Source organism: Pyrgilauda ruficollis, unplaced genomic scaffold (assembly GCF_017590135.1).
Source record: "Pyrgilauda ruficollis isolate IOZ18807 unplaced genomic scaffold, ASM1759013v1 scaffold80, whole genome shotgun sequence".
NCBI classification, from domain to species: domain Eukaryota; kingdom Metazoa; phylum Chordata; class Aves; order Passeriformes; family Passeridae; genus Pyrgilauda; species Pyrgilauda ruficollis.
Genome location: NW_024529933.1, coordinates 138,203 through 162,017, shown reverse-complemented (window position 1 = coordinate 162,017; position 23,815 = coordinate 138,203).

The window sequence follows — 23,815 nt, the reverse complement described above, 5'->3', positions numbered from 1 at the left end:
TATTTATTCCCACCTAGTTATCTCCTGTGCCTTGGCTATATTCAGAGAGCTGTGCCAGCAGTCAGTACCAGGCCGTATCTCACTGGACGATCTACTTTGCTATCAGGACTACTTATTGTCCAACACCCTTCTCCCTCCAGAGCTCAGCAGATGAGATATGACTACCCTGTGCTCAGCAGACTTCCGTTATTGGAAGCCCCATCTCTGATCAGATGGCATCTCATGAGCTGCCTCCTTCTTATTGCATGTACTGCACAAATCTCACTGCTTCCTTGAGGCTGTGGGAGATGGAGGATTGTCCACTCTGCTCAGCTGAAAGCCTCTGGACACAAACCAGCTGCATGGAGAACCATCACTTTTACAGAGATAGATGGTCAGAAGCTGCTGGAGGCTGGAGTCCAGAACCACTTTGTTACTAGTGATTTATGTGACATCCGTAATTTCTAAAAGCCAGCTGCTTCTAAAACCAGCTACAGACAAGGAGGCCAGGCTCTAATCTTTGTTATATCAGTTTATCTCTGCAGTTACTCCCACTTTACACCAGGTAAGCAGAGATCAGAATCTCACTCTGTCTCGCTTTGCCTGGGTCATAAATAAACCCATTAGGATTTGTCCTGATGATGTAATGCAATACCCCACATCTATTTGTGTCACTGGAGCTGCTTGGGGGCTGCTTGGGGCAGCCAAGCTGGGATTAGAAAATTCCAGTGTTTTTCACACAGGGAAAATCAGACTTTTATTCCTAGTCTCCATTCCAGCATCCCAGAGTCTCTTAAGAAGTCCCAGCTCCAGACAGCTGCTTGACTGTTGCTCCAAATGTGGTATCAGAGGCAAACAACTGGGATACATCCTGCCCATTGAGCCTGGGAAATCTCAGAAGGAGACAGCATGGGCAATGCCCATTCTCTTCAGTTGAAAAGTCAGCTACCTTCAGTTTCTATCAATCTTTAGGACCAGGAAAAGGAATACCTACTGGAGGGAATCTACATAATACCTATATGTAGAGGTCCTTGATTTATATCCAAACACTAAATACTTCCCATCATATACTTGCTTCCCATCATGTACTTGTAAATCAGGGTAGTGGCTATTGACTTTTTATCTGGAGGTCCTGGATTGCTGTAAACCAGTGTGATCTCAGCTCTCATATTCCAAGATAGTAATATTCTGTCCCTCAGCTGCAGAGAAATGCTTGAAAACAGACTGACTCTACTGCAAAAGAGTAAAAAAATAAATAAGAACCCAAAATTCGAGCAGTGCAGGATTTGGGAAACCCTTGGAACTGGAAGCAGTGTCCATGCAGCCTCTGTCACTCTCGTATGCAGTCATATTCACTCCCCAAATTGGGCCACAAATTTGCCACCCTGCGCTAATGTGGGGAGATACATGAAATTGAGGCGCACCAAGAGACTCAGCAGCTCTTCAGAGACTGCAGCCCTCTCCAGGTTTGCACCAACACTGGCAGCTTTCAATGAATCAACCACCAGTAACTGTGCTAGAGAAGCCAGAACAAAGCTCTGCAACTACCCTGGACACAACTTTTGCAGTGGTTTCAGAGAAGGAACAAAACAACCCTTCCTAGCCCAGCCGCTGTGGGCAGCCCACACAAGAGCAATAAAAGAGGTATCCTGTTGGGATGCTTCCATCCCAGTGTCTTGCCTGCAGGCCAGTGCCCTGTGTTCTTGTGCTACATCTATGGCTGGTGCCCTGCCAGCTGCAGAGAGGGCCCCTCTTCCTCTCAGGGTCTTCTGGTCCCAATTCTCCAGCTCACAGCTCTCCCACTCTCATGCAGAGCTGGCTGTTGCCTCTGTTCCACTGCTCCTGCTCCCCTGCAGTTCCCACTGACTAGGCCCCTTCTGTCTGGAAATATTTGGGAATTGGTCAGCAGGAGCAATTTGGAGCAGGAAGACTGGCAGAGACTCAGTTCTGGACTGCTGGGATATTCCCACTGGATATGGGTGAAACAGTTTCACATCTTTCCTATAAAACTGCCCAAATCACAGATACCAAATTAGTCCTTCTCACCCCATGCACACATTCATAGATCATAGAATCACAAAATCAAAGAATGGTTTGGGTTGGAAGCTCATCCAGTTCCAACCCCACTGCCACATACAGGGACACCTTCCACTATCCCAGGGTGCTCCAAGCCTCATCCAGCTTGGCCTTGAACACTGCCAGGGATGGGGCAGCCATAGCTTTTCTGGAAAACCTGTGTCAGGGCCTCACCACCTTCACAGGGATCAATTTCTTCCTCATATCCAATCTAAATCTCCTCTGTGTCAGTTTAAATCCATTCCTCCTTGTCCTGTGACTCCAGGCCCTTGTCAAGAGTCTCTCTCCATCTTTCCTGTGGGTTCCCTTCAGGCACTGCAAGGCCACAATGAGGTCACCCCAAAGCCTTCTCTTCTCCAAGCTGAACACTCCCACTTCCCTCAGCCTTTCCTCCCAGCAGAGCTGCTCCATCCCTCTGATTCCCTTGGTGTCCCTGCTCTGGCCTGGCTCCAGCAGCTCCCTGTCCATCCTGTGCTGGGCCCAGGGCTGGATGCAGCTCTGTAGGTGGGATCTCACAAGGATTTCTCAGCCTTGTCCCTGAGTGTGACTGTCCAGCTTTATGAATGAATAATGTCATTGTTAGATTGACTCACAGGAAGTTGACTGAAACTGTTGTCATTTGTTAAATGACAGTCCTTTCTGATCATCTCCCAGCAATTAGAGCTACCCTTCATTTATACCTCAGCTGGTTCATAACACCATCAAAGTGAAATGTCAAGGATGTAACATTTGTAGTTAATTCAAATGTTTGGGTGAAACTCATGACTATTTCTTGGGAATGCAGAGTGATTTAGAAGTAGACATTCCTTGAAATAAGAAGAGTGTTTCAGAAAGAACACTATCATAACTCTACGGCACTGGCCCATTTCAGCCATCAAAACAAAATCACTCCCGCAATCATGTAATGGAGTTTTATACATAGCATAACTGAATAGTCTTGTAAGCTTGTAGAGGATGCAGTTTCCTGGCACTGATGAATCACCACAAAAGCCAGGAATATACTTCCAAAAAAGAGGAACACCTTTCCCCACAGGGTGATGTGTAGTGGGACTGTTTGCAGATCAAGGGGCTGGCCCCAGAACCAGATACCTTCAGGTAACCTTTAATGTTAAATTCAGAAATCTGAGGCTGAGGGAAGAGTTTGAAGAGCTGTTGTCCAATCATACCACATTACAGGTGTTTGCAATGCAGGGCTCAATTTCTATTTTCACTGCTGTAAAAATAACTCTTATTCAAAGGTCCTTGGAAAAATTTAATTTGCAATGTAAATGCAAATTGGTTACATGTCAGTCACTACTTTGAATACCTTTGTCAAATTCATCGATAAAACTTTTTCCTGACAAGTGACCATCCCTGACCCCAAGGTAAGTCCCCTTAATGGTCATAAGATGACCTTGATTCCGAGTGATGGAGTATTATATTCCATAGTGATTGATATCTAGCTAAAATCCAGATATCAAGAAAACGTTTCACTTGAATTTCTTAATGTATTCTGTATTTCTTTTGCCCAATTTAAATGCTTCAGCACAAAGAACATACATCTAAATTTAATTCAGAAATGTTTCATTTGCAGGCCTGTTCTTCCTGCCCTTCTGTCACATAACTACAAACCTTCTGCCACCTTGTGTGACTGAGAGGCAGCTGAGTCCAACAGTTCTTATGGATGTTTTGCCTTTGACTGTACAAAAAATACTTTTCAAACTCATAATAATTCCTCCCAAGAACATTGGGAAATCAAAAAAATCTACCTGTGAGTTACAGCCATAATTCACTCCTAAGGATGCAGGTGGTATCCAAATGGCTGAACTCAAGAGGGTTCCATGTATGAAGAATGCATAAAAATTTTTCTACTGAGAAGGGGAAAAGTGTTTGAAAAGATCTTTTAATTAATCCATATATTTGGTAAAACTAATTTTATTGACAAATAAATTTTATTCACAGTTTGACAGGCAATATTCAAATATTTATGCTGATCACAGAAGAATATCAGATTTATTTTTAAATCTGCCAGAATGTTTGTGTCACTTCACAATTTTTCTCTGTAATAATAATTTGATAATAATTTGAGCAGGTATCCAACAGAAAAAGGTGTTCATTACTCCTGGAGTTCAAAGGGAGTCCCCACCTGCCTCACATGGAATCCCCACCTCATGCCAGTGCCCTTCAAACCAGCATTTGAGGCTTGAATGACTCTCCTGGCAGAGTGCTGGGAGCCTTCCCTTTGCATTCCCAAGTGTGCAGCAGCCAACTGGCCTGTGAGGAGCAGCAGAAAACGGTTGAGATAAAGCAAGCCCCGCCAAAGTTTGGATGCCCATCTGAATGCTGGCTGCTTCCATGAGGAATAATGCTTTGTACAGGGAGAGAGCTGGTGCTAATGACCCCTGCTCAGGAGAGCATTTAATCAGAGGCTTAACTCTCTCTATTCAGGCTGGCACTTATGTCTCAGTTTAAGTGCTGTGCTGAATAGACTTTTTTTCCCCTGAATTGAGGCCAGTTTCAGTTCATCATCCCTGAGGAACAGATGCATTCTTTCCCCCCTTTCTGACAAATGTGGAAAAATGTGCTAATATTTAACGTGGCAGAGGGGACGTTCTGGGTTAAAAAGAGGAAGCTCCTGGCTTCCTATCAGCACACCTGTGTTGCCTCAAGTCTCAGTGGTACTCACTTCTCACAGATGGATGGTGGAGGTCATAATCCACTACCTACTGAAGCAAAAGGATGTGCCACATCAGGCTGGCTTAATGGGGAACACCTCCTCCTAAATCCATCTTTGTAGGATTACATTAGTAGGAAGCAGGAATTTGGGCTTTTTCAAACTTTAAGACTCAGGGGTGAAAGAGCTCCAAAAAGAAAAGTATTATTAGTCATTATTCAATGACTTGTGCCTCATTACCCCACATGGACACAGTGGTAAGAACATACCTCCCAAGGTTCAACCATGGCCTTAGGAATAGGGGATGGGAGGAGATGCAGGAACTTCACTCATCATTGAATCACAGAATGGTTGGATTGGAAGGGACCTTATCCAGGTCCAGCTCATCCAGTTCCAACCCCCTGCCATGGGCAAGGATACCTTCCACTATCCCAGTTTACTCCAAGCCCCTTCCAGCCTGGCCTGGAACACTTCCAGAACGAGGCAGACACAGCTGCTCTGGGCAACCTGTGCCAGGGCCTCACCACTCTTATAGGGAACAATTTCTTCCTCATATCTAATCTAAACTCACTGTACACCTGGACATGAGAATAGGCACATTTCTGTCTGAGTTCATCCCAAGGAAATGAAAGGGACACTGATACTTTTGACTTTGTGGGGGCACTGGTGATGCTTCCACAATACATGCTGCAGCTTGCATAGTTCTGGCAAATGAAATGCTGTTTATATTCAGCACAAAGCAGGGGAAGAAGGAAACAGGAAGACTAATTAAAAGTTTTCTAGGTGGTAAAACATGATGACTAGAATCCATGGAGCAGCTGTCTGTCTGCTGGAAAAATGGTATCCTGATGTCTTTAGCCCCGGTATGACTCATAAGCACTCCTGTCACTAAAATTCCAAAACCAGGTTAAAATTTCATTGAGATCATTATTCACATGGGAAGGAATAAGGGGAGTAGGAGGATGGTGCCCCTAAGGTCCCTGGAAGTGTAGTGCTAGAAAATCTTTGGAATCTGTTGCAGGGAGCCTGGAAAAGTGAAATCCATATTGAACGATGACAATGTTCTCATTATAATCAACATATTTCACAAGGTTCAGCTATGTAAATACAGTGAGTGCTTTTTTCCTCCACACAGGGTGCAGCTTGCAAAGCCTAAAGAATTTCTCATTGCATTTTCTCATATATGATCTTGCAGCCTTCCTTTCTCTTTCATATTATAAACATATTATTACAAACCGGCAGTGAATAGACTTTTTTTTTTTTTTTTTGCATTACTTCTTAAAAAAATGAATTGTTATCAGATTTAATGATATGATAAGCTTTAAAGTTCCCCTGGGAAGCTACCACAGCCATACTGATTTACATAAGCATTTTCCTACACATAATACAGCATGCAAGCTCTCTGATCTCATTATTCATTAGAAAATTAATGATAACTCTCAAATGTGAAAGCAGAGCAGTTCTGCAGAGAGTGCTGGAAATTGGCTAGTTCTCGACGCGGTAGTCATTTTCAATTTACTGCCTTGAAAAAAAGATGCTTTTAAGCAAATAAAAGGGTGCTGACATCAAACAGATACTTGTCTTGCTGCCAGGGAACGAGGTGCCTTTTAAGGCAGGAAGGTGGGACTTGAGTGATGTGAATAGGAAGAAAAGAAAACAAGCCAGTCAGAGTTAAGCAGCTCTAACCCATTCATGAAAAATGTCTAGGCTCATTTCCTCATTGCCAGAGGTCTTTTTTGCTTAAATTCTAAAGCCAGTTCTCTGTTCTTGCCAATAATAAATAGCAGCCTGTTCTTAGAAAAAGTGCAAACTATGGAGGTTTTTTAAAGTGCTTTTCCCCAAGCTACATAAATTGTGACATCCCACATACCAAGAGACAATGTTAATAAACCCCTCAAAACTTTGCTAATAACCATATCCTGCAATTGAGATTGTTGTGGAATTAACTACAGCATATTCACAGCTGGAGAACAAGAGCTGATAATCAAGGATGGCATGGATTGCCATATGACTGACCAGATTAAGATCTGATTTTTATCCTGGCTCTATTTAGCTGATGGGAGCAGCAATGGGAAAGGATAACTCTGCTCTGCAAGTCTGAGTTTTGGATATGACTAACAAACAGGATGATTGTTTCTGTCACTGTAGTAACACAACTGTCAGGGCATTGGGAGGGAAAGGGGGCTCTCACTGCACAGGGTCTCAAAGTGCAACACCTTTGTGTTAATCTGTTCCAGCAAGATGGATGAAACCTGTGCCTGCTGCTTGTTGAAGCAGATATAATCTTTCTTTGTGAGATTTGATTGCTGCTTTTTAATGTAATTCATTGCTCAGATAGCAACAGAAATTGCTCTGGGGTGTGGTAGAAAAGGGATATTAGAAATGCACTGCAACATCCTGTTTTGGAACTAGTTTAGTATGAGGCTCACAGGCTCAGCATTACAAAATTCTGCACTCAAGCTGTCACTTGCCAAATTTTTTGCACATTAGTTTTGTTTTTTTCTTTCCTGTGATCGGTAGCAACATAAAAGGAAACATCTGGTTCTGCAGGGTCCAAATTAGGGGATGCCATGGGAAAAACACTACAAAGTTACATCAAATTTGAAATAACCAGGCAGTGTGAGAATTTGTGCCATTTACAAACTCTTCTAGTACGGAACTAGGAACCTGGGAATCCTACCAGTAACAGAAAGAGCACCACCATTGTATTGATGTTTTGACCACATCTTCAACCATTATAATTTCCAACAAATAGATGTTGAAAAAAATTAAACAGAATAAATATCATCCAGTTATAGGTATCTCCTGAGTGACAGCTGCAGTTTGGAGTACAAGACTTTCACACCTTTTCTGAATTGAGTTAAATGTCTCCCAGGGGAAGGGATGGGTCTGTCAGACAACATCACTACGGAGGTCTAATCACAGAATTACTGAATGGTTTGGGTTGGAAAGGACCTTAAAGATGATCAAGTCCCACCCCCTGCCATGAGCAGGTACACCTGCCACTATCCCAAGTTGCTTAGAGCCCCATCCAGCCTGCCATGGACACTTCCGGGGATGGAACATCCACAACTTCTCCAGGCAGCCTGTTCCAGGGCCTCACCACCCTTAGAGGGAAGAATTTCCTCTTAATGAGGATGTATGTTTGGGGTTTAGATTAAAATCTCTGATGGGTCTTTATTAATAATAAGAGCTATTTGGCTGAAATATCAAGACATGTTTGCAGAGAGAAGAGATTTCCAGTCTGGAAGGAAAGGAAAATCTTACTTGTCCTTATGTGATTCTTCAGCTGCAAGACTCTTGTATGGAATCTCTCAAATCTGCACTAGAAATTATTGAACACAAAATAAACTCCTCTTATTCACAGCATAAATCTGTGCAGCCTCCAATCTTGCAGCTAAGAACAATGTGATCAACACCTACAAATGTCTTTATGGTCCAGAAAAGCAAAGGAAGTGTCCCAACAAAAAGCACTGCATGCAGAAAGTCAGGATAGCCATGGGATGAAAAGTAATTTTGCAATATTTTACAATAATAATTTCCCAATATTTTGCAGTACTTTATACAAATATTTTTCTTTAAATTGCACTTCTGCAGTCCTTGAGGCTGATGACACTGAAAGCAGCAGATCTAATCTCCTGTACTACTCCCCACTCTTCCCTTCTGCTAGGATGGGTCTTTCTGCAGCCAGGTGAAATGTCCTGGGGAACTGAAAAAAAAATTACTATTTTTCTTTAATGTGTGTAAGTCAATGTTTTTCCCTACTAATCCAGACCAGAGAAAGAGTTGCCAGCAGACAGAGAGTAAGAGTGGGGCTGTTTCTTTAGGCAGCAGTGCTAGGTGATTTTAAATGTCTGTCAAACCAAACATTGCCTGGGCAGCTACTGGTTCTATAATGAAACCAGTCAAACAACCCTTTAGAGATGCCCCTAAAGGGAGCATTATAAGTAAGGATGCTCCCAGGACTAGTGAAATGAAGTATTTCCTCTAGAAATCTCACTGAGTAACCCCAAATTGGAAATGGCAATCGTAGATGCCTGGATAAAGAGGGAGAAAAAATGCCCCAGTAAATGAAGTAGGGCACAGAAAAGGCGTAGGTAGCTTCAGAGAGCCTCACTTGTGTCCAGCAGACCTAAAGCTTAACTGTGCGAGATACCCTTTAAGATATGACATGACCCTGGGTGGATGACCTGGAGGTTTCTGCAGCTGAGAAAAATCTCAGTGAGAACTCACTCCGCAAAGTGGCCCAATGAAAATAGGTCATTGCAGTCTGGAGAAAATCCTAGAGGACAGCTAAGGTAATGAACTGAGTCAAGGATGCTCTGAAATTGGAATCTTGTCTTTTCTCTAGGAGATTCAAAATACTCCAAAGCTCTAATCAAGTGCCTGATGTGGGTTTCCTACAATGGGCTTCTCTCTGTTCCTTGTAGGTGGCATTTGCAGCTAATGCAGGGGGACCTGGTAACTCCAAAATACTTCTAATTAGTATGGCTTGTCCAGTAAACATGGACAAATCCTTGGGTGATCACAGCCCAGAGCAAGATGGAAAATGGAAGGCAGTGGGGTAGATTTGTCGCCAAACTACAGCCATCAATTTGAGAACTGATGTGCCTCATCACAGTTCTTATGGAGACATTTGTTTATGGAAGTGTGTAAAGTCTTTGACAATAGGCAAGCCATGGAGAGACACTGACACAGGACAAACACACAGTGTCATCCTCCTAGCTCAGCCCTCAAGTCAGGAATCTGGGCACCAATGCATTCTGTGGGCTTCACTTCAAAGATGGGTGCCTAAATCCACAATTCTGCTTCTAAAAGCAGGTACTTAGGAATCTAAAAATAGGTCTGCATAATTATCCTTTGGAAAGCAGTTTTTAAACTGTGCAGCTGACACTTGGGAATTCCAAGTGGCTGATCAAACTGAATAGAAAACTGTAGCTATAAAGTGAATGAGCCACCAGACCATATTGAAAAGACCAGCTTATTATGACGAGAAAAGCCAGTAGCACTTTTCCCATGATCACCAGCACTCTCATTTCCACAGCACAAAGTCCAGAGAAGATAAGAAGTTAGTCCAGTATCTCACATCTGGGTAGTGCCCTGTTCTGTATTTTCCTTTCTGTTTTTATGAGGCTTGATTTTTATTTCAGTGGGATGTTGTCTTTAATTTGCAAAGTGTGTAAGGCAGGCTGTGTATCCAGGAAGCTATTAACCACAGACCTCTGATTCTGGGGGAGAGAGGAGGGCAAAAATTCCTGGAAATCGAGGTTTAGAAGAAAAATGGTGTGGGTATTAGTTGAAGAAAGGAGAAGGTATTGCTATAGGAATCACACTGAACAGAATAAAATTCTGGGTGTGGAAGTTTATATTCAGGAATCTCACAAAAATCTATTTTTCTTTCAAGGCAGATGCACCTGGTACTTGCAAAGTAAGTGCCACACAAACAGCAAAAGTTGAACTGTAACATTAGAACCATAGAGTTGCTTGAAAAAAATAATAAAAATCCAAGATCAGTTTTAGTGTTGCCATTCCTGATGGGATCACTCCTTTAAGAAGCTTCTTGCCTTTAGTATTGGTGGGGAGTCATCCCAGGTGCATGATCTAACACAAAGATGGACAACATCAATACACAACAACTGACACAACATAAATCCTGCTAGTACAGGACTGACATCTCAACAGCTTGAACCAACAAGGTGAGATGACACAACACTAACCTTGGTGTCCTGTGGAGGGATATTTGTGACCTGATGTCACAAATCCTAAACCAAGATTCATTGTAGTTTTAAACAACAACCAGAAATTCATAATTTCAGATGAGCTGAATAATGGAGACAATTTTTCCTTTCAGAGCAAGGACATCTAAGAGAGATCAGAACACACAAACTAGGAGTCCATGTTTATGTCCATTGACTGGTGACCCTTTCCATGGCAGGGGATTGGAAATGGGATGATCTTTAAAATCCTTTCCAACCCAAACCACTCTGTGATTCTGTGATTTGGTGGCTCCAAGGGAAGCCTACACAGCAAGCTCATAAAGATGCATAAAGACAGGCAAGACCACTGTCATTTCCACTACTTCCTTAAGGCATCCATAGCCCTATCTTCCTTGGCTCCTGGAAGGTTTTTCTTCCATCTCTGGTACCAGGCAGCTTGGGGTAGAGATATTCCAAAGAGGAAAGAATGCCTGATCCAGTGGTCCTAGTCTATTGCGGACCCCATAATAATAAGATTATGAACCAGACCTGAAGCTCATCTTTTGGGACAAAGAAGACAAAGAAAATTTACAGTCTTCTCCATCAGGTCAGTGCAGGAGGTGAAGTGTAAAAGGTGCCCTACCCTTCTCTTCCTCTCTGCAACCTAAGAAACACCCACTATTTTTATTCCAGTAGACATGCTAATATTAGTTCATATAATACCAAATGTACCTATGGTATATTTATATGCATATTCTATTATTTTTACAAAATGCTTTTCACATTTCACTTGTGAAAGTTTATGCTGTGTAGCAAGATGGGGTTCACCATGACTGCTTATTTCATGTGACCATTAAATAATGTGTATGGACACAAGCACACAGCAATGGGAGAATATTAAATGCAATGGAAAGTGATGGATCTCAAAAAAAAAAAAAAAAAAAAAAAAAAAAGGAGTCTTGGAGTGTTTAATAAGATCAAACACCTTCTGTACTGGAACAAATGCTGGTTTTTTTTCTTTTAAAATGGTTTAATTTTTGCCATTTAGAGAAGTATATAAAAAGTAAATGCTTTTTTTTTTTGATTCCTCAAAGTTCTAATAACTCCAAAATATACTTTAAAGATTAGTCTGTTTCAAAAGACTTCCTTTTTTAGAGGATGGAGATCAATCAAATATTCAGTGCAAACTTGCCATGTCCTCAAGTGATAGAGGTTATGGAGTCTCACCAGCAGTTCTTCCAGAATGAAACATTAGAACCACACAGCTCTCCCTCTTTTCTCATCACGTGCTTCTCCTCACTGGTTTTAAGGACAAATTCTATTAGGTCAAGCTTAGAAAATGTGCTGGGAGGCCAGAAAACTTGGAAAACCCTCAGAGATAACAGTCAGGACATGTCTTTGTCAGCTCTGTGCCCACAGATTTCATGGCATCAGAATCCCAAATATACCCATGGAAAAGGCCACTTTCTTGGAAAAATGAAAAATGCCCTTTCTTTGAAAACTTTTGCTCTTTGAAGAGGACTCCTGAGCTTGTCTTCTCTTCGAGAGCCAGTCAAAGCTGTATGTGGAACAACACCACACCTCAGAAGACTCCATGTCCAAGCAGGGCACTGATGGCAAACCAGAATGACACCAGCAGAGCACACCCGGCTGCTGGCCCCTGACCAAGAACTAATCCCACTCTGAGACTGCACAATGACAAAAAGCCCTGCCTTTCAAAAGGGCCTTCTACACAGTGCTGGGCTGGGCCATATGGACATCATCAAAGCAGCCTGGGGGGCTCTCAGGGGTCCCAAAGCAGTCTACCTGTCACAGTGCTCGACCATCACAACCTTCACATCAGAGATATTTGCTCCTCTGAGCAGAGTTGCTAGAACTGAAGGGGAGGCTGAAATTACTCTTTTTCTAGAGAATTAGTCATATGTGGAGTAACTGAGGGGGCTGGGGGTGTTTAGAGCAGAAAAAAGGAGGTTTAGGGAAGACCTCACTCCCCACAACTCCCTGACAGGAGGGTGCAGTCAGGTGGGGGTCAGGCTCTGCTCCCAGGAATCCAGCAACAGGACAAAGGGAAATGCCCTCAAGCTGCACCAGAGAAGGTTTAGGTTCGACATCAGAAAGAATTTCTTAACTGAAAGGGTTGTTAAACTTTGAAAGGAGCTTCCCAGGGAGGTGGTGGAGTCACTATCCCTGGAGGTGTTCAAGGCATGATAGGCTGTGGCATTGAGTGCTTGGGTCTGGTTGACACAGTGGTGATCCAACAATTGAACTCAATGATCTTGAAGATCTTTTCCAAATGAAATGATTCTGTGATTATGTTTTACAGTTCCTTAGGATCTACACCTGGTCTGACACCTGTGCTCTGTCATCTCCATGTGATACACCAGCACAGCACTGCATCCCATGATGCTGGCCTTTCCAAGATCCTGTGCCAGTATGAAGAGCACTGCAGCACCATGACCACCCAGACGCTTTGGCACAAAGAGCTGGGAAGCCAAAGCAGTAGGACTTGTCACATGGAATACAGGTGACTGCATTGCATTGCTTTTTACCTTTCTATAGCTCAGAATTTTAATGAAAACTCTTACCAAGCCCATGGCAAACATTCACTGACTGCTATGATTTGCATAGCGTCCTTGTTAAACCCTTTTTGTGCTCATTTTGACAGAGTGCAGTTTAATGGTTTCAGATGCAGCAGCAATAAATCCTACACACTTTTACATAATGCCACTGGTGGACATTACATAGTTAACACTAATTGTGTTTCTAAGCATCAGGAGGACAAAATCTTGCAACAGGTGGTAATTAGTTGGGGTTAGACCATGCCTTAATTTGTTGCCTACTGTTCCCATGAAACTGGTTCCTTTGGACAGATGAGAGAGGAGAAGTAACTGGGAAAGATGTATCCCCAACTTTTATTCCTGTGACTATTGGCTGAAGCCATTCAAAATACCTACATCAGTAGCAGACTTGTGAAATAGGTTTCTTCCTTCTGATTAAATTGCACAGAGAGGAGGGTAAATTACAGGACGATAATCTCGATTCTCCAAAACCAGCCACTTCTCCCCAGTACTCCTCATTTTGGCTATTTTCACAAGGTTTCTTATCTCCACAGCAAGCAGTGGGAGTTGGGAACAAAGACGGCCAGGCAAGCTGGTGGTACTGTTGTTTGCCACTCTGAAAGCCCAGCTGATAGCTCAGAGCACATCACCTCGGAACAAGACCAGCAAGCCTGGGAGTGTTTGCCTCCACTGCAATTCAATCAGGGTGCCTTGCAGCTCGAATTGCTACTATTTTGTGGGTCACTACCTCCTCCAATATTCTGTGTGCCCTCTCTTGTTTTCTTTTCATTTGCTATGCAGGCTTGCAGACCTTCCTGCTAGATTTCACTTGGGAGGCCCAGAACCCCTGTTCTGCAAATCCTAACAGGACCTTGATGGATGTTAATGTTTCTGCCTTTCATATCGTTTTACCAGTGAAACCTTTGATCTATCAGCAGTCTTTATATCAATGCACTTGTTGCATAAAACAGAGAATATGACAAAAATATCTGTTGTGCTAGCATTAGCAGGGTATTTTCCCCACCCCTCATAAAAATGCAGTGCTGGGGAGTTTAGTTTAACCTCCAGCAGCCAGATGTGCCACAGGGGTAGAGCTGGGAGCAAAATCTTTTTTTCATTTACCTTTAAAAAAAAAAAAAAAAAAAAAAAGTGTGGTAAAGGAAGTTGTAAAGCAACAAGTACTGTACATTATGATTCAGAGCAGCAAGGGACAGCTGGAGAGACTTGATTGGCTCCAGCCCAATGAAACAGAGGCTTCTTGTGACCAGCTGCTGTGCTGCAGCATGAATGACAAGGGTAATAATTGATTACTAACTGGCAGCTCAAAAGGAAGAAAGAATTAACAAGAGTGATGAGGTGCTTTACAGCTTGGTAACTGTAAAATCAGTGGAACAATTAGGGGGGAAAGAAAGGGGTTTCACTTCTTACCTTAGCGTTACAAGGACAGTGCTAGTTAGTGTAAATTGCATGACAAGCAAGCCAGAGGGGCAGGTCAGTGAGGAATATGGGGGCTTTGCACACCCACATGTCCCACAGAATCATTCAGCAGATTTGCTGGGGAGCAGCTAAAACCCCATCAAAAGCATCCAGACCATGCCAATTACATTGGTAGGCAAAGCAAGGTCTCTGAGGCACCAGCCATAATATCATAGTGGGCTGAAACTTCCAGCAAATGGTGCATTGTGGCAGACCAACCCTTTGCCTTTCAGTGGGTGCTCGATAGCACATACACTCTTTCTGCCCTGAGAATAAATTCATGTATGCCTTTTTATTTTCCTCCTTTTTTTTTTCTTTTTCTTTTTTCCTCTTTGTGTGAATGGCTTTTGTGTTTACCAGTAAATGCACTAGATGCATTGTTGCTACACCTTTCTTCAAGGGGCTTGCACTGACCTCATGCTCTGGGCCATGTAAAACCTTCTAGCCACTGAGAGCCAGGCACTGCCCCTTTTTCATGCAGAGTAGCACCTCACTTTGGGCCAGATCATGGCCAGCATGTCAATGCAAGGAGTAAGGAACTATAACGTGTCCTGTGTCTTGCTTCTCACACACAGGGGAATAATAGACTTGTGCAGACTATGCCCTTTCCTCAGCCCAAGTGGGAAGAAGGGAGAACTTGATGGATCCTTCATTTCCTTTCCCAAGGCATCTGGCAGCAAGCAGCATGTGCTGTGCCAGCTCCAGACCCGTCACGCTTTGCTCCCTTCCCAGAGCAGCAAGGAGACAGGTCTGTCCCAGCGGTAGCTCAGCAGTAGGTGGCTCCTTTCCTGGGGCTGAAGCACGAGGTCTGGTCTAGCTCCCTGTGAGCAGAGCTGAGAAAATCAATGGGACTAATCATGGGGAAAGGTAGCATTCAGCAGGAGCAAAGCTGGCAGCCTCTGCTCTGACATATGGAAAATGCTCTTCTAGCTGGTTGAAGCTTCTTCAGCTCAGCCTACCCTCACCCCTCCTCCCACTCCAGAATCTGCTCTCCTTATGCTTATTAAGTGGCTCTTTACCCCTGGCAAGGTCTGACACCTTCCAACTCACAGTTAGTAAGATTTATCTCTCCTATCTTTACCTCTTTAAAAGCTAAATAACTCATCTAAATTGGGGATTTAGCCACCTTCTGTGGTCACTAAAATGAAAGCTCTCCTGCCAGAGCTGAATTCTTACTACCTGCCTCAAATGACTGCTCAAAGATGGTGCATCATCCACTTCTCACACGGAGCTATCAGCTTGCCTCAACAACTAGTTAGGAGCTGATTTTCAAATTTTTGAAGAACAAAGCCAGAAAAGAGACATTGCTGTGGCCTGTTCAAGGTGTTACTCTGATCTTTGAGACGGGGGAATTAAAAAAGCAATGCATGAAGGCAACTGGGATTGGTTCCACTCTGCAATCAGAAGCACACCACCTTGGGCTGTGTGGTAGGGAGGGCAGTGGGCTCAGGTTGCTGCTGTGGCATTCCAGCAACAAGAAAAGCTGTCATGACAGAGGAGAGCTGGGCTGCTCCAGGGCAGGGGGAACTGGGGCTGTCCTTGCTCCCACTGAGTGGAGTATTAATGGAACAGAGACATTAAATTTCAGACAGAGACGGCAGTGGAGTTCAAGATGTAAAAATGCAAATGGTACCAGAGGCATGTCTTCGGCAGCTCACCCTTGAAGACTCCCCTAAGGACTGTAGAGGGAACTTTACTAGAAAGTCTACCAAAAATTCAAGGCCTGGGGGTGGGTTGGCAGGTCTGGGGTTTTTGTTATTATATACACAGTGCAAAAATGTGCTTGACTAATCTAAACCTTGTGTTGCTTTCTTATACTGCTAGAGCAATTATAGCTGAGAAAAAACCCCACACATCACCCAATATGGAAATACTTTTTTTTCATGTTTGACATTTTTACATTTTTACTGACAGGGCAAAGCCTATGATTTAATCGGTCTCCATTTCCCATAACTTCAGAGAAGGGACTGGCCCCTCCTCCACATTTCTCAAAGGACTTATGATTAGAAAGAAGGCCATGGAAAACCCAAAGGAGCTGACTCCATCTATCATGTAACACTGTTGAACGAGAGAGAAAAAAAAAAGAAAATAAATACTTTCTCCCAAAACTCTTGGTGTGTGCACTGCAGTGCACATAGGGATTGTGAGTCTCTGTGGCAGAAATGGGAGGATTTTGAAGAAACAAGGTATTTTTGCCACTTTTTGGGAAAACAAGAAGCTTTTCTGTTTTTCTTTCACTGAAGCACATTCCTTCCACATCTCCCTTTTTTAAAAATATTTATTGCTCTTTGTAGTAGGAATGCCATAGCCTGCTGGGAGGGAGAGAGGGAGGAAGGAAGGAAGGAAGGAAGGAAGACTGGCTCAGTTCTGCTCTTCTCAAAGGTGATGGACCCTGCTTGGTGTGTCAAACAAATTGATTTCAGTATGTACCAAACGAGATACAAAGTACCAGCATGCTGGCCCAAGAAAAGAGAAATAGCAGCTGTTTCCTTCCCAGAAGGTGGAGAAATGTATTTATAAGCAAGAAAGAGCAAATAATCAGGTGGTCACAGAGACAATAGGAACTGGAAGCTGAGCGCAAATTATGTCATTGTTCCTGATCAAGCTTTTAAAGTTTGGAAAGAATTAAAGATTAAAAACATTCAAAACAGAAGATACTGATCTTCTCAAATCTGTAATTGTACAATTATCTTCTTCTTTCAGCCCTCTTGGTTGCATGCTAGCACTGTCCCCACATGATGGGAATGGGAAGCTGCCACAGGTGACCAAAAGAGATATCATCCTATGGAAATATGGCATAAAAGTACTCTGAGCATCTGGGGGTAGCCAGAAGTAAGATACACACTTGCTCTGCAGTCAGAAAATTGATTTCTTGTAACTGGTCTTAGTAGATAAGACCTTTCTTTCACTAAATTATCACTTTTCCACATTACTAGGTTGATGTGTTACCTGTGCAAGACCTTTGTCCATAGTAGAAAATAATATTCTGATGTTAAACTGTTGGTTTGGTTTTTCCCTAGACATTAACAAAAAATAGTTTAGTTGATTTTAAGAACAAAGAGGTAGAAAGGCAGATTGTCCCAACCAAGCCTGAAAAAAAGGTATCTCTGTGGTGACTTCTGATGTGACATTTCAAAATCCAAATTCAAATCCTCAAAGCCCTCCCCTGGAACTTGGGACACAAAGAGAACAGAAGGTCCTCCTCAAGTCTCACCAAGAAAACAGGAGCAAACCTCAGCTTTCCCCAGAGCTGACCAACTGCTGACCAACCTGAGCCACGCCAAGGGAAACCAAGGGCTGTTTCTAGGAGCAGCTCAGAGGTCTGGCTGCCACTGCAGCACAGGGGGAAACAGAGCAGTGGTCAGGAGACCAAGAAAGAGACACCAGGGGTGAACCAGATAAGATAAAGACTGGAACAAAAAGACAGAGTTAGTTATGGGGATAGAGTAAGGAATAAAGAGAGAAGACTGGAGCTGTGTTTCATTGAAGCTGGCACTAAGCTACAACTTCCAAGGGGAACAGGTAGGCACTGATCTGTGTCGTGACCAGGGACAGCACCCAAAGGGACAGCTGGAACTGTGTCAGGGGAGGGTTACAGTGGATATCAGGAAAAGGTTCTTCCCCCAGAGGGTACTGTCAGGGGGAACAGGAACAGCCTGTCCAGGGAATGGTCACAGCCCTAAGGCTGCCAGACCTCCAAAAGTGTTTGAGCTGGACTTGATGATTCTTGTGGATACTCCAACTCAGTATATTCTATGATTCTGTGATCATTAGGAACTAGGAATTTGCTCACAAAGGTGTGGAATGCAATGAGTAGGTGCCTTGTGAGATCGTAATCAGATTAAAATTACTTGTGATTCAAATTGAAAGTAAAAGGCATTGATGCACTCAGTGCTTGCAAGTAAAGGGGGGTTGGTACTGTTAAGCAAAACAGAAAGTGTGGGACAATAAACACCTATTCTCTGGTTGCACATTCTCATTTCTTCACCTACACATGTGCAGGGCTTCCCCTCTGCTGCTGTCACATTTTCAGAAGAAAAGTGTCATTATTTTTAATCAACTTTGTTACAGTAAAAGTCAGTAACACATAGTGCAAGGCCCTGGGAAAACTGTTCTGAGAAGAGCCTTGGTTTTATGGGAAAGCATCAGACAGAGACTTCTATAAAAGGGACAGTTCCTGGGTCCTCGAGGTTTCTTGTGTCTGATAAAGTCATTCAGTGCTTCTGTGCTTCAGTTCCCACAAGTCAGGAGGGGGTGATCCACAGTGATTGATCTCACACTCAGTGTTAGCTCAGGACTGTGTCAAGGATGTGTTTTGGAGGTTGGGTTTGAGATTTCAATTCTACTTGGTCTCTATTCTTTGTAAGCACGCATGTGCCTCATTCAACACCAAGGGAGGTTCAGGTGGGCACACAAAGCCTCTGCCCTGTCACTGCCTCTCATACACCATGCAGTTGCTCCTTTCCTGCACTTCCCTGGAGCACCAGATTCACCACTCATGTGCAGAACAAATTCATGGCAAAAGTACCATGGCTCTGCCCGCTGGTGCTGAGCCCCACATACCAAAGAAGATTCTCAATTCTGGAACACGAGCACATGGGGGGAAAACGTTCAAGAATTAGGGTACACAGTGGGGTAAGGGATGTTTCTTTAGTCTTGCGTGTTTTTACATTAAATCATCACAGTAAAATACAGGAACAATTTAGGGAGGTGACGTGCAAAAAAAACTTTGGATTTTGGTACCTTGTGGTAGCCAAGCAGGCAGAACCTGAGGTCAAACTAAGGAGACTTGACCTTTTAAATGTGATATTGACCTGGATCCTTCTTTGTAAAGTGCTTTCTAGATAGGCTGCATATGATCATTTTATAGCTCCTGCTTGCAACTCTTCCAGTGTTTCAGCTGAGCTTCCCAGCACACATTTCTGCTTCTGTCTCATTCAGGCCAGGGAGAAAGAATCATAGAAAGGTTTGGCCTGGAAGAGACCTTATAAGATCATTTAATTCCAACCACCTGCCATGAGCAGGGACACCTACCAGTATCCTAGGCTGCTCTGAACACTGTCCAACCCAGCCTTGGACACTGCCAGGGATGGGGCAGCCACAGCTTTTCTCAGAAAACTGTGCCAGGGCCTCACCACTCTCACAGGGAATAAATTCTTCCCAATATCCAATCTAAACCTTCCCTCTGTCAGTTTAAATCCATTCCTCCTTGTCCTGTCACTCCAGGCTCTTGTCAAGAGTCTCTCTCCATCTTTCCTGTGGGCTCTCTTCAGGCACTGGGAGGCCACAATGAGGCCACCCCAAAGCCTTCTCTTCTCCAGGATGAATACTCCCACTTCTCTCAGCCTTTCCTCCCAACAGAGCTGCTCCATCCCTCTGATCCCTGCTCTGGCTTGGCCCCAGCAGCTCTCTGTCTTTCCTGTGCTGATCTCCCGGAGAAGATGGATGCCATGGATCTGCACAACAGTTACATCAGGGCACTGTGCCTGATGGGAGCAAACCTAACAGGAAGGATATGATCTTGCAGGATATGTTTGTCACATTACTTGAAGTTCTTAAGATTACAAGGGGAAAGACAGCTGTTTCACTCAGACTCCAAGCCTGGGGACTTCCCACTGTCTCAGAAGGGCAGTGCAAGCACAAAAGGGTTTCGGAGCACTTAGAAAAGTGCCACTGGTGAGAGATGCAATGAGTGAGCACAGAGTAAAGCTCTCTCAGTTCATTTAAATGTAAGGCTTAGAGCTTAAGAAAGGGGAGGTTTGAAGCAAACTTATGGAAAACTCCTGTGGAATTTAAGAGAAAAAAATTTATTACAGATTGTGAAAGGTTATTGGGAATATATGTTCCCCTGAAAAGGTTTTGGGGTTTTTTCATTCGTTTCCTTGAAATCTGTCCTCACATACTTCTGTGGATCCTCCTGGATTCATAGCTATTACATTTCCCCAGACTTTTCCATGCAGACATGCAAACTGAAACCACAGAAAATATTTTCATGCACCCTCCACCCTCCAGAGCAAACCCACCACATTCTCCCTGACTCCAGCAAGGTGTGACGTGGCAGCCTCTTTAGAGGTGCCAGCCAGCTGCAGCAGGCAGAGAGGCAGCACTGCCTGCATGGAGGGAAAGAAAGCCAGCTTTTTGGGGAAAATCCTGTGTTCACTGCCTTTTCCATTCTTTCTTTTGCAGCACAGCACGAAGTTGATAAATCCACAAACAAGAGGAAGTTTATAAGCCACTCTTAGCAGGCACAGGTGGCAATCCTCAGTCTGAGGTGTCCACAAACTGGTAAATTCTGCTCTGGTGAAAGTAAATGCATCTCCTATTGGGACTAATTGGGAACTGCTCCCAATTACATTAATGCTGAATATGGCCCCTTCGGTGACTTATTTTTAATTGTTGGACATTGTTTAGAAAAGAAATAAATAAACTGGGGAAATGTGCATTCTATCAAGTGTTGTGAAACTGTGTGGGTTGGAGAAGGCTCAGTTTTAATAAAGGAAACATTCATTGCATCCCATTTCAAGGACTTCCATTAGATAGAAAGGAGACAGGAAGCTGAAGCTTCTCTCTTGGTAGCTCTCCCTTTGCTGCCAAACAGCGCTACTTTAAATGAAAAAGTAAAGAAATAAAAGGAAACTCTGTAACACTGGAGGCCAGAGAGGTTTCCTTACCTTTGCCAAGGTCAAAGCCTGGCATCACATAGAGTGTAAGAGTGTCAGGTGCTTCCTGGTGCTGTGGGGATCCTGACTGTGTCCCATTCACAAGAAAAGGTGTCAGACTAACCTTTTCCAGCTGCTCTCAGGTTAATTTTTGAAAGGTTTCTCCAATGGAATGTAAAAAAATAAGTATTTTAGGGGCAGATTTAAAAAAACCTGAAAACTCAGCATATGCTCAGGCATACCCACAGACTTCAGTCCTATTATAGTCCTATTATATTTCCAAAGGTATTTCCCACCAGGATGGTAAAGGTATCTTGAGTTTTAGGTGTCATTCATTCCTCCCAGCTTCCCTCTGCTCTGCTTCCTCCTTATTGTTTTCATCTGCAGGTCCATCCTGGCCTGACTTGTCATAATTTCATGTTGACATACTGGAGTAAGACAATTGCAGCTGCTCCCTCTGAAGAATGCAAACGGGGATCTGTCATCTCCTCTCCCCTCCTGCCCTCCCCCTCCCGGGAGGGATGGATTTCACCAGGACTCAGGGACCATGGCCACCAAGAACTGGCCATGGTGTGTCCGAGCAGAGGGCCTGCAGATGATCCCCTGTCCCTGAGATCTTTTGGATATACCAATTTCTGCTGAGGCTAAATGCTCCCCTATCCAAGTATGTGTGTGTCTATGCAGCAAGCTCCAGGATGCAAACGGCATTCATCTTATCATACGGAGAGAGGATGTGAGCTCATTCATAAGGAATCCCAGCTCTGGGGTGCCCCACTCACTTAATCCAAGCATCCCTTGCATGCTCCTTCTTCTGAGAGGGTGGAAGAAAAGCAAAGCACAGTGCTATTGGCTTCTAATAAGTGGGATAATATATTTCAGAGAGGAGCTCAGACAGGAGAGGAAATGAACTTGGCTAGACAGTCACTTAAAATGAAAAAAAAAAAAGGAGGGGGAGAATTTGCAAAACTCATTCCATTATTTCATGTAAATATACTTGGCTTGGTTAAGACAGGCTGATATAATCATAAGATGCTGAATAAGACAGATTAAGCAGTGCAGCACCATTTATTCGCCTGCTTGATAAAGAAACAAACAGATTCCAGGCCTGGCAGTTGCTGGCTGTCAAAATAAGGAAAAGTCTAAAATGTTGTGAGACTCTGATGCTGGAAGAAGGCCATGGGAGTGTTACAGCACCCAGATGGGCTCCCTGGGGCTCCCCCTGAGTGGAGGATCTGCTGGTGTGGTGAGCTTTGCACATCTGGGCTCAACACATCAGCAGTGTCTGTCAGTGTCTGACAGGAGGATGTGTAGCTACTGCTTGGGCTCATTCCGAGGACATTAAAAAGATAGGAATGCTTCAGAAGGGAGCTGCCGCCATCCTGAAAACCTGCTGTGAGACCAGAGGTGGCTGTCACCTTAGGCAAAGCAGGAAGATACCACCTGAGAGGGCTGACAGCCCAGGCTCACACAAGAAGCCTGTGGAATGCAAAGCACACAAATTACCTCCTGAGTCTGGAATCAGAATCCAACCCATGACACACACATTTCAATTGGGATTTTTGTCAGAAAACCATGCCTGAAATCATAGAATCACAGAATATCCTGGGTTGGAAAGGACATACCAGGATCATAAAGTCCTCTGGGCCCTGCACAGGCACTCCAACAATCCCACCGTGTGCCTGGGAGTTTTGTTGAAACACTTCTGGAGCTCTGGCAGCCTTGGGGCTGTGACCATTCCCTGGGCAGCCTGTTCAGTGCCCCAGCACCCTCTGGGGGAAGAACCTTTTCTTGATATCCACTGTAACGCTCCCCTGACACAGCTCCATGCCTTTCTCCATGTTCCCATCTTGCTCCTGCACAATGCTGCAATCACTATCAGCAGGAATAGAATCATCTCTGTACAGTGCTGAGTTAAATTGTTAAAAACAGAGACAGGTACACATTGCAGTGAATTAACTTTGCCAATGCATGGGATTTATTGTGGCTCCATGATACTCTTCTGTTTAAATTTCCAGCTCTTGGAGAAATGTGGTGACATAAGCAACTTACTCATGCTCTTTCAGTGAATCATCTGTTCTTGCTGTTGATGAGAAAGCTTAGAAATGTAACAGGAGATGAATGAAAACTGAAAAATGTGAACACAACTTGAACTACTTCCTAAATCTCATTTTTCAGCCACTCTCGTAAATACTTGAAGCCTGAACTTTTGGCACTGGCAATGTTTCTTACGCTTCAAAGTGCAGGGTGCAGACCACAGTTTGACAAAATTAATGGAAATTTACTATCACAAAAATGCAAAGTTTAAGACTTGCAGTTTTGTAAGTGGTTTATAATTTAAAAAAATTAATTTTTAAAAATTATTTTTTAAACTTTAAAAAAAATCTCATGATTCTGTGGAGCTGTTCCCATTTTTTACTAATGTTTATAGGTACATGACACCTGATAAAATTATTATTAAAGAATTTGAAGGGAAAACAAATTGAAAATTAGGATGATTGCAGATATTTTTAATCTTTATTGATATTTCAATTCAGCTAGTAATTCTGCATACTATTTTCAAAACCTAATCTTGAATTAATTGGAAGGAGCCCCATTGTCAGAAGAATTCAATTTCAGCTGTGAATATTCAGCACACAGTAAACCAAGTGCCTCTGAGGTATCACATTATGAACAGCGGGAAGAGAGGCACAGAAGTTGACCAGGCACCTAAAAACTCTG